At 43.0% G+C, this 12457-nt stretch overlaps 1 protein-coding gene across 1 annotated transcript in view; it reads right to left on the minus strand.

Moving 5' to 3' along the window:
• The window catches only part of LOC124212992 (neuropeptide CCHamide-2 receptor), a 175902-nt gene that overhangs the window by 138353 nt on the left and 25092 nt on the right, over positions 1-12457 (minus strand). The window lies entirely within an intron of this gene.

Raw genomic sequence — 12457 nt, forward strand, 5'->3', positions numbered from 1 at the left:
TTAAATACGCTTGAACGTTAGCGGAAAAGCTCATGAATATTGGCGGTCAATCACACCGCAAATTTCAGCCCCCGGTCTTGTTAAGAGCTCGCGTACACTTCGCGTCACCTTGTCGTTACCCCTGGTTCACTTCACCGTTATCCATTTTGTGCCTGAAATTTCATCTCCTGTTGATTTTCACTACGTTGTTATCGATAGTCTACCGAAGAGTTTCTGTGTCGACTTAAAGCTCAAATTGAAAGCGAACGAAGTCTAGATGTTTCAGTCTCAAGTCGTGACAGAAGTGCAGATTTCTCTAATATAGGTGTATTCTTTTCAGCTAGAATGATCATTGTTTGGTTGGAATGAAATAAAGGACTTTTTATGAACCAAGGGTCGCTGCGTATCATGTGTTTTAAATTTTTTGCGCTGAAATGAAAGCAACATTTAGTTCAACACGAAACCGGAAGTAGTCTGATATGAAATAAGTACCGCCGTTATAACTTTACTCCGCAGTTTCAACCGTCTGGCCAGCGTATTAGTAACGCGGCATTTTATTAAAGCACACTCTGTTAACTGCTCCCTAGGAATGCATATTTCGTACGTTGATATCGTAGACCTGCTTCATTTCCATTTTCGTCCTTGCGGTACAGCAAAGGTCCTGCACGTTTCCACGCACCGACTTTACGACGCAACGAACAACAAACTTTTCCACAAATCGTTCAAGCATCGAGATTTCGCTGATTTCACGAAATATACGAACTTTAAACCTAAAATCCACGCTCACAGCCTACGCCTGTAACGTGATCACAATTATACGCGGCTATGTTCATACTACTGCCAAATGTTAGTCGCTTTTCTTTTTTACCGAAACGGCAAGTCTCAACGTCGCGTCAGAAATAATGAATCTATTTTCACCGATGATTTTGATAACCTGATATGAGATTACTGGGGGGATATTTTTTTTTTTTCGTCGAAATGAAGATTCATCCGCGTCATTTTTAATATTCATACATCAACTGCGCTCGAGGTAATATTTTACGTTTTCACATCAGCGAGAGGAGCGACAAAATTCGCATGCGGAGCATTGCTCACCCGGCTGGACTTGCGGTTTTATGTACGTGACAGAATGACGGATTCTACAGAAAATTTAAGGCGACACGGGAAAGTAGAAGATGCCGCGTCCCAAGCTGATGAAAGTGAGTCCTTCGCGTACCCGCGCTAAGTAATTCCATCAAATATCTTAGTGGCAGTGGTCGCTCGGGTTCAAATGTTCAGGGGGCGAAAAAAGTTTTCAAATAAAACCCTATTCCGTATAAATGTATGTACGGGCCTCGGGGACCGAGAAGTTTTTATTCGACCCGAAAAAAAGATCGTATTTCGCGGTTTTGTTTCACACGGTCACTCTTCAATTACCATCGACGGTATGCGGTGGTCCGAATAGCTTACGTGTCGGTGACCAAACGTCGATGTGATTTCGACAATTTTTTGATTTTCCAACGTCTCATCGTGGCTAAGTCTCACGATCAATTGGCTGATTCGATAATCCGTCGATCGAATAACCAGCGTTGTCAAACTCATTTAGGTATACAGCAAGCTTTTCCCTCGGCAATTGTTCCAAGTTACAGCTAATTGTCATTTCATTCCTAGAAGTTCCAAAATACGGTGACGAGATATCGAAGAGAACAGTGGACAAACCTGATTACCGAAAGTCCGGAGGTGACGGACATCCACGGTTCAATTTGTCTAACGGTGTGATTTCCTCTCTCTGCACAGTAGACAAGATGAGGATAGATCAACTTGTCTGTGAACTCGATAAGTGGGTAACGGGTTATCTGAAATTCTCACAACGTTTCGTACGATTCATTCGTATTCGATGAATTGAATGTAAAAACTTGAGCGAAATCTATAGGTACGTCAACTTCGTACAATGATATTAGTTAAACTTTTTACGACTTTCAATACCACAGATGCGTGGAATTGAGGAAAGAGACAGAGCGACAAATTGCTGCAAGTAAATGCGAAAACGAGTCGATGCGGAAGGAGTTTGAATTGTGCGAGCGTCGACACGGGGATGAAAAAAGCAATCTGAAATTAAGAGTTGGTTTAGAATGAATATGGCGGTAATAACACTGCTCTCTAATTTCCCCTTCGCAGAATTATAACGTTCCTCCTCTTCCCATTAACCCGCAGCTTTTGACGGAAAACGGGGAGCTCAACAAATTAGTAACAAACACCTCACGCTCTCTGGATACTTTAGCAGATCAAATATCAGCCTGGGAACGTGAAACTGCGTTGATTACAGGCACCCTAAATGAGCTTTTGAATGAGAAAAGCCAGATGGAAAAAGAAGCAAGCAGAATGGCAATGAGAGCTTCGCTTTTGGCAGCCGAAGAATCGAGGATCATGGACACGATTAAAATGAACGAGCTCCAGACGAGAATAATGAAGATAAAATCGAGTATGGCGTTGCTCGTTGACAAGGGATGTCAAACTCGGGGAGCTGGAGTACTTTCGTAAATCATGCACGCGGAGGCTTGTTAGTTAAAGTCATTTGAGTGAGCTTTCCTTATTCCTAAGTGAAAGCTAATGGTGCGAGTTATATGATTATTATACCCTTACCGTTTTCACAGAGTGAGGAAATGCTCGCAAGCGATCGTGACTGGGAACTCCGTCGAGCAAAATCAAGACACTCGGTTTCCTTTTCCAATTCCTCTGCACTCGTACTTACATTCCGACATCCAACTCGCAGTGAATTTAGGAGGAAAGACCTAATCCGTCAGCGTTACGCATAAATTTGCCGACCTGCGCAGCTTTAGAAACGGTAGACATAAGTCACGTTCCCGTAACAAAAACTCCTAAATAAAATTAACAACTAATACTTTCGCCTATAGATATTATTTATTATATGTACGTAACCCTGATGACAGGGAAATTGGTTCAACTTCATTCTGAGCTACTCGCTCCTCATGAATAACAAACTTTTGAAACGGCACTTGATCCGCCACCCAGTCATCCCGATTTACACAACGGCACATCGCAGCTGCAGTGGCGTAACTAAAATGTTGATAACCTGGGGCTAGAATGTCATTCGAGGGCACGCCCGGAGCTTTTATAACCATAGATCTCATGTTTTTCTTCCGCGGTGATAAAAAATCTTTTCCCATCTCCGCGTGCATTTTTCGGTGAAAGAGCTCTGGCAATAACCCGAAGAGGTCAACACATATATAAATTGGATTGTAAGCCCGTCTTCTTTGCGGAAATCAGCGGCACGTTGGGTGAAGTAAAATGAAGGGGGTGAAAAGTAATCATATCGTGAATGGATCCAGGATGCCATTTTTTGCCGCATGAACAGAATCGAGGGGAAGGAAAAAGAACGAGTGTCGAACCTTTCAGAAATTTCCATTTTACAGGATTATTCATTCGTCACATATTACTCACTTATTTTTTTTTTCTCTCTCTTGTGCTATTTTTCATCAAAAAAAATACTCCGCGTAACATCTGCGCAGAGATGTTCGTTCCTCGGGATAAAGATGTTAATTTTCGGAAGTGTAAGGTGCAGAATCGACTTGTTCAAATCAGGCCCTCTTGCAACTCCGCGATTCGCGTCGCCCAAGACTCGTTACGGGCGACTATCAGAAGCACAAGCACCGCACATTAGCATATTCAAACCGCAGCACGTATCTAAATTCCGGCACGACGTTGTATACATACCTAGATCGGATATTAGAAAGATTCACACGGATCGCCGCGATAACCTTGGCTTACTTACGATCGGTTTTCCCGGCAGTCTTTTATTCCACGGTTCGTCTTCCTGGTCCTGAAATAGAACGGGAACTTTACGCGCGCGTAATCGCCGTGTAGTTCGGTAAAACCGGAATATAAAATCCGCATTCCATTTATAGCTCAATTACGGGCGAGCACAGAATAATATGTACTCGGCTCCTATCGCTATGATTCATCGTACACTGTTTATTTAAACGAGATTCGTGTCACGCCAACCGGCAGTTTTCGGTCACACGGAGAGTGTAGATCGGTTGGTCAGGGTCGGTGTGATCCGCGTAATGCTCGCAAAGCTTTCGCGTGCAGCTAGGCATTATTTTCGCGGCACATGAAAGCTCGATTTTCGTAGGAAAACTCCTGGCTAGGAAACGCTCCTAATAATTCGTAACATATCATACGCAACTTTCGTCTTGCGCTCAGATCGCACCTTGTTAAGCACTCGAGGGGTTTACCTATAGAGTAGAAAATAATTTATTCGCATTTCGACGAGTGTAATTTAGACGGTTTTCCAATTGATTACGAGCAGATACACAGGACTGGAGACTTTCTCGTGAATCATGATTATTATGCAAGTTCTGCAATTAGGTTTAATACTTCGTATAATTCAAAGTGAACCAAAGCGGCATCGGTTATATAATATAATATTTTACCGTAATGGGTATGTGAGAAATACCTCGCCATAATACGATTACCGGCAAATAACCCGACGAAAATTCGTTTCACTATCGAAGGATATAACTTAAAAAGAAAACGTTTCTATTTTTTGCTGTATAAACTTTGAAATAAAACGGTAAATCGTTGATACTCTGATTTACGAAAGTTACTCAAGTACATAAAAATTCCAAATTTGAATCTACACTGAGAGAAATTTTTAGTTCCGGTTATCGCTCAGTCGTTAACTATTTTCAATTTTTACCACAATCGAAAAATGTAGTTCTAGGTAGAAAATGAACATTAGTTTTCTAGCTATTACCAGAACGTCTAGTATCAGTTACTATTCTTTCTCGTTATGAGCACTGTTGCTATATTTTCTATCAACTGTTGCGAAAATTCAATGCTTGTGCAACGATAAATTGACGCTAAAGCCTCGTTTAACTAAAAAAGTAGAGTAAACCTCACAAACCGATTTTACGTTGCAATTACCAAAAAAGCATCGACAATAGCGCAAAATGATTACGTGTACCTCGTTTTCCGTAATTCCGAAAATATTCAAACAGTTTTTTCAACGATGCCTGTTTTACTCAATTTTTCTAGTTACCATAACAAATGAAATTTTTCTCAGTGTATAGTTCAACAGTTTTATTATGAATCTGTAGAAAGTTAGAGAAGAATTTCATGTTTAACAACAAAACGCCAATGATCCTGAACTATCGCTTTAGTTTAATCGATGGTTTAATACCACCAACGCACTGCTTTAGAGAAAAAACAACGTAAAAGTATATATGAAAATTACTCAACATGCAAATTGCACAATTACTTAATAGTGCACTGTTAATTCCATGCACGTACGCGATTCACAGCAGGTATGCTAATATTTTAGCAAACAAATATCGGAGCCATCTATAGTCGAGGTCGAAGCTTAAGGTACGTATTTTTTTTCACCTTACCGACCGTCAGAACATTCTTACAAACTGAGAACTGATCCCTGACCGACGCGAGATCAAACCCAATGCTGCTGCTCTCTGTGATTTTCAACCGGTAAAACAGATTCTCCGGAAACTTGCTTCGTCGATAAGGAAGGACGAAGCACGTGGACTTAACAAATATAGTTACTTATGACAAGTTTCAATAAAAATGACGAAAACAAAATGGAAAGAATTTCAGGTATAACGGAAGTGTCATTTAGTGAGTAACTATTCTACGAATACATAAGCAGAAGTAGGATAATTTAGAAAAACTTGATTTGAACAAAACGATAGCGGTGACCGTGAAAAAGGGGAAATCCAGTCGTTCTGATTTCCTCTCGTTCTTGGTATCACGAATGAACGAGGTTCCGCGATCCCGAGAATATAGCATTAAATTTGCGGTCCAGCACAGCAGATCCTTCAGACAGGTTGGCGGACAGGCGATCAAAAAAGATTTAGCATAATCCACGAGTTACGTCGCGATTTTAGCATGCCGACTGCAGGACCACGACGGTCTCCTCATCCGGGCTCTGAAATCCTCGAAATTATTTTAAGAGTGAGGTATTTCTAGAGTTTCGCTGCTGCAGGAGAAGAGACGGCGAGACTAGCGGGATGCCTGGACTCGGGAGTCACGTCCTCACATATGAGGTATACGCATAAAACACGGCGCTTCAAGACGCGGCTGGAATAATGGAGCCAGGGCTAATGTGGGAGCTGTTGACCACCGGAGTGCATTTTTTATGCCCCTCGCCTCTCGGGCCCAGACTACGGGGCCCAAAACTCGGAGAACGATCGGGCCGCGTGCGTTAATATCCTCGCCTCTCTTTAGCCGCATGCAAATATCTCGATACTGAGAAGCGATCGGACGTAGAGAACGAATAAGGATAAGGACGGGGAACCGCAGGCGCCACCGACGCAACGATCGATGCATGACGGTACATCTATATCTGTACATATGCATCCGGTACCTACATTCAATTCTGCGCATTAAACGGTTGCTCGCTTCCTTCCGCCGATCGACAATTCATTCTCCCGTAGAGGAATAGAGAGCGATTTGATTAACCGAGGAGGGTTCGAATCCTCCGCAATTTGTGTCAAGTTCGCGCCTCGGACTCTGAGTCTCTTTTTGATGCATCCGTTGCTACGTGTGAACTCGTCATTGCATATTCGTGGAGTGAAAAACGACGAGAACGCATTCTCGTCTATTATATGGTCAGGTTGAAGACAGGCTCGCGATCTTGCGAGATTATAGCGGGACGATAACAAGACGGAATTTGCATTTCACAGAATAGCCGTGTCAACGTAAATAGGTATGTCCTCGGTGTCTCCTTCCAACGAATCCTTCGCCCTCATCTTTCTACTGCGTGCAAAGTTCTCGTAGCTTTCAGCTCGACTGTTTCAACTGAAATTGACGTCAATTGCGGCGCCGATCTGACGTATCGATTATCCATAGTCTAGAGCCGGCGATACGATCGGCCCAAGAGACGCAGATACGTGTTTTATACACACGTGCTTTCGATCCGCAGCTCCTGCACTCGAGGAGCAGCTTGCTACGGAGCAGATGTTCGATCATCTGCCTGCACGCACCGCGGCTCGCCATTCGGCCTGAAAGACAGTCGTCAGTCACACCGATCCGGGTATATCTTCACGCCCGAATTCACAGGACTATCCTAACAATGACCATGCAGGCTGCCAGAAAGCTCCCTTGTACAGCATATGTATAATGTACGTACATTAGGGTGTCTCGGAAAAACACAATTTGCGATTTTACACCGTGGCACCCCCCCCCAAGAAGTTTGCTTATGTTAAAAGAAAGGTTGTGTCGAAGGATGAGCGTTCTACGTTATGTGGAAGATCGCGCTCGATTGATTTTTAACTTTTATGCATTTTTTTAAATTTGTGAATTATCGTGAATAAAATTGTTTTTCTATTGCTTACATCAATCGTAATATCAATTTACGTGACAAATAAGACCCGCAATTGTAATATCAAGTCTCCAGTTGATGTTTGAGAAGTGTATCTGAAGACTTTTTTTATTATCAATTCGATCTCATAAAATGGTTGCAATTTAATATGAACTTGTAATTTAGGAGAATAAGATTCCCGGTTGATGTATCGTTGTGTTGTGGATCGTGATCTTTAGGTTAAATATAAATGTCAGGAAGGAAATAATAATTGAAGTGCTGCAACGTGTTTCTTCGCAAATTCAAAAAAATGTGAAAAAAAGTGAAAAATCAAACGAGTTCAAGCTTCCACGTAACGTAGAACGCTCATCTTTTCACAAAATCTTTCTTACGACCTAAAAAAATTTTTCAGGGAATATCAGGCGGAAAATCGTAAATTATTTCTTCCTCAAACACCCTAATGCACGTGTAATTGCCCTACACTTTCCCTTCATTCGCCACCACTGATTCTTTTATCAATCCAGCGGTTTCTTACCGTGCACCGAGAAGCTTTCGAAAATCGAGTCTCGTTAGGTGCTATCGTTTCCTTTCGGTTCACTCCGAGTATACGTATACGGTTTCGCGTTAACGAGTAAGCCGTCATCCAATACAGAACCTGACTGGCGTTACACGCACGTGTGTATTACCTTGGTGGCTGGTTTCTACTAGCTAAGCGGTAGTTCTCAACTAGGGGTTAAGAAGGCTAGGCGTTATATGACCAGAATTGGCAACTTGACCGCAATTAATTGTTCATCCTGTGCAGTCCGAAAGGACAAAGAAATAGGCCGAGCATCCGTAAACCTTGCGAATTTCCAGACTTTCGAGTAATCGCACGCAGCTGCCGAAGTCCGCCTGTGATTATACAGGAATATACGCAGTTCTTTGGACATGGGGTGAGATGGCTGAGCACCCCTAACCAAAGAAGGGACGCGTGCCACGAGCCAACATCTGCCGGCCGCCCCTCGAGCCGGTGGTACCGAATATTTCGAGAACGTACCATCGGCTCCGATTACAAAAAACGCTTCCGCAGGAAACGGCAGACCCCAGATCTTTCCGTGACATCCACCGAGCACGTATAAGCACCATGGGCTACGTAAAGCTAGAGTCTCTTCGGATCAAACGGTTCACGACGACGAACACCCGTAGTCTTGGAAATAACGCGAGTATTTTCAGAAAAGTGTATAGACGCCGATGCGGGATGAGAGTATGTCAGGCTTGGTTGCGATCCTTTGCAAAACGAATGATGAGAAACGACCGATTGACTAACATGTAGCGACGATACGCAGAGTTAGATGAAAAAAAAGAGAGAGAGAGAGAGACAGATAAATTTATTGATCATAGATTAAGGACATTTCTGGGGCGGAGGTCCATGATAGTCCAAGCAGTTTACAGTAATCCAAATTACAGCTTAGCCAAGATCACAAGATGATGGACACAAGATAAAAAATAAGAACATGTCAGTGATCGCAGAAGTGAATACAAAAATGCATGAAAAATAAAAGAGAGAGAGAGAGAGAGAGAAAAACACGGAGATCGAATCTCTTCGTTGCAGGCGTCTCGGAGTGCGTTTGGAAAGTCTCGATTAACAAACAACGAAGTATATGATAAAAGAAGAAGATGAGAAAAGAGTGTGTATATATATATATACGGAGAAAAAACAAAGGAGAGAAAGATAAGAAAAAAATACGGTTATTCGGTAATTGTATTCGACGCAGGGCTTGGTTTCTAATTAATTTAATTGACCGTCGGAAACCAGTTTGGACGACCCGGTCTTCACTTATTTTCGGTGGTCGAGATGGAGGCCAGTTCGTTATACATACCGCGAGACAGTGCAGCGGCGAAGGCTTACACGTGTATCCGTTTATACGTGTTATATACACGAACGTGTTGCACGTAGGTGACGTTTCCATGGGATGCATTTTCCCATAATTGTACGATTTGTATGCGCGATGGAGTACCAAAGCTCTCACAATCAGATTGATTTGGGTATGCATACTAAGGAATTATTCCGGGGTTGAAGCCCCGCTATTAGTCAAGATCGGAAAACTATTAGCCGTGGATTTTTAAGTGAAGATTTGATTTAATGAGATTAATTCTTAAAACCGATGTAAAACGCATTCAATTCACTCGATTATTTATTACGTTGACGTACGTGATGTAATACACTCGTGCAACCGATCACCATAAATACACGTGCTTTCGGAGTTTGATCAGGCAACCTGCATATCTTTTCAACGAAAACGAGGGTAGGTATAATAAAGATTGAAAAATGTAATTTTAAAGGTGGAACATCGGCTCGAGAGAAGCGTTTTCAATTAGTGGCGAGCCGTAAATAGACGCCTGAAATTGAATTTAAGGAAAAAGTTGTCCAAAGACGCGGCGAATGGAACTCGTGATAAATTACCTGGACCTATACTGACTTTTCGAAAATGATACACGAGCCTCGGGATTCGTTTCGTAAAAATTATCGCGCCTCGGTATCCTTGAGAACGATTCTTTCCGAGCTGTCGTAGAATTTCGTGTGATTACTCGGGCGGAGAAACTCGCCGGATGAAGAATTGCGCGTGAGGCCTGCGGGAATCAGCCGGGATATCGCTGGATGCAGACCGGGAGAATAGAGCCGGGATCGCATTGGGCGTGATCCGGGATGCTGAAAGGACGCAGGACCAAAGCCGACCGCCGGCTCCGACAACATCCTTCTCTTTGTCGGGGAATAAATTCCTGGAGCATTTTCCGCGTAAGGAATCGGTGACAAATTATGTGTCGGCATACGCGTACGGTGCTGCAGCTGGCCCTTGGTAAACCCATTGTCGCGAAACAGTTCCCATAGGTAAAACAAAACACGTGACAAAACGAAACCGGTTGCATCGCGGTACACCTTACACACATGTATATACGCAATTTCAGGATTTTCGACAGATGCGTAATTTGCGAAAAGTACAACACCGGTCAACGCGAATTTCGAGTCTCGGTTTCCAAATGTCAAATGTTTATTTCATAATATAACTGTTGAAAGAAAAAATGATTTTATTCGATAAAGTTTGCTTTTTCTAGAAACCAGAACGATATCTCGGATCTTAAGAGAAATTACCTATTTCCTCGAGCATTTATTGTAAATAACAATTAAAGACACTTCAGTTCAACATTTAAATCACGTTTATTCAAAAATTTGATTATGAAACTGAAGTTTGTTTAATTCTTATTTTCAATAAATGTTTAGAGAAAATAGGTTATTTTTCTTAATATCCGAAATATCGTTCTGCTTTCTACAAAAGCAAACTTCATCTAATAAAAACATTTTTTCTTTTATTAGTTACGTGAAGAAAGTCAAAATTTGACATCTAGAACCCAAACTCAAAATTCGTCTTGACCGGTGTTACTTATCAACGGAAAAAAACACAAAAGCAAACTTTACAAGATGCATAGAATCAATATTTACCGATTCAAACATATATTTTTGTTGACATGTGCTGATTATCGAAAGTCGCTGAATGAAAAAAAAATAATTGTATTCTGCAAGTTCCGAATAAAAGTGCAGGGCAAGTTCTGATTTCTGATGATAATCTGAAACGATGCACCGCGTCTTCTCCATTCGCTGCCGCAAAGATAGAGTGCGGTATAATGATCAGTTATGAATACGAAGGTATAAACATATTATTCTCGTACGGGAAATCGCAACAAGAATCGAATACCAATCCAACGAACAGATACAGCGAGTCGAGACAGAGCTCAAGACTTATACAGGCAATTGTAAAACGAATCACGAACTACGGTAGGTACGTAAGTATAAGTAAAACCTTGCGCAGCGTTCGTCCGTAAGTAGCAAGCTTCGGTCGTTCCGCAGTGAGGCGAATCGAATGACCGAACCATGGAAGAATGAAACCCTTCTGCGTCATACGGCGCGCTAATTTAACGATTAGCAAAGCGCGGATGAGGATCGGCTGTTAGGGCAGAAGGATAACCCTCGGCTAATGAGCCGCGTTCAGCGAGACACTGCCTTCCGCATAATCAATTATGCTGTTCCGATCGCCACATCTAACGACTGGACTTCCCACATTCGCGGTGACGTGGTCGAGACCGTTTGGAGCATCGAGAAACGGCCGGCAGCTTCGTCCCTGTAACGCCGGTGCTTGCGAAGCTGCATCCGGTGCTTTTGTTTTTGGTGTTTCACGCTGACGCTGCGGTTGAACGCACTCGATAATGCGTCTGTACCCTGAATGTCAAAGTGTCAAACGGGAGGATCAGATTCTCGGTACCGATCGGAGACTCGCGTCGAGCGCGGCGTGCGTGTGGCATTATGCGAGCGAGGTGGAGGAAGAGGAGGACCCGGGCTGCACGCACGTATGTTGTGATCACCGAAAGATTTAGTACACCGCGCGAGCGACGATTTGTCGGGAACATCGACGGCATGAGAAACACCTCGCGGACTGCTTAACCCTGCGCCTATTTCACTCCTTGGTATTCATGGGGCGAGATTATTCATTGCGCGGGCTTTACCAGAAACGCCGTATCGTATCGTCGAGATCGTTTTGCTCCCATCGAAGGCACTCCCAAAAATCTCCGAAGTCTAACTCCAGCCTCGCCTTCGCGTTCAAGTTGAACCTGAAGTTTAAGTTTAAGTTTAAGTTTATGTTTATCGACAACAGACTTAGGATAGTTCCATGGCGGAGGTCCATGTTAGTCCAGGCTGTTTACGATGATTACAAATTGCAGCAGAAACGAAGCGACAGCTTTCGCTCTTCCGTAGATCGTTTTCAAATTTTCTGAAGCCAAAGCGTAACGGACTAGTTGACACCACCTGTCGCATTGCGTGCAACGAGAAGTCACCGATCCACCTGCCGGTTCTACATCTCACCTGCTTTTTTCCTCGGCATCTGCTTTTACCCTCGAGCAGCTCTTCCGCCACGTGCCGTCTCGTGGTATGATACGGTTCGCCGTTTAATTTCAGCCAAGGGAACAATTATTGTCGGGGAATGGAGAAGAAAAATCCACTGATCGTAACTCTGGCGCGTAGCCGACTCATCGTCGTCGCGGTTCTACGCTCCAGCTAACGAGGAGTGAGTCTGCAGTCTGTTATTTCCGCTCAATTTTGTGCCCTTTGTAGTTACAATTAAACCTCCGAAAAGC

The sequence above is a fragment of the Neodiprion pinetum genome, chromosome 1 (assembly GCF_021155775.2).
Source record: "Neodiprion pinetum isolate iyNeoPine1 chromosome 1, iyNeoPine1.2, whole genome shotgun sequence".
Taxonomy (NCBI): domain Eukaryota; kingdom Metazoa; phylum Arthropoda; class Insecta; order Hymenoptera; family Diprionidae; genus Neodiprion; species Neodiprion pinetum.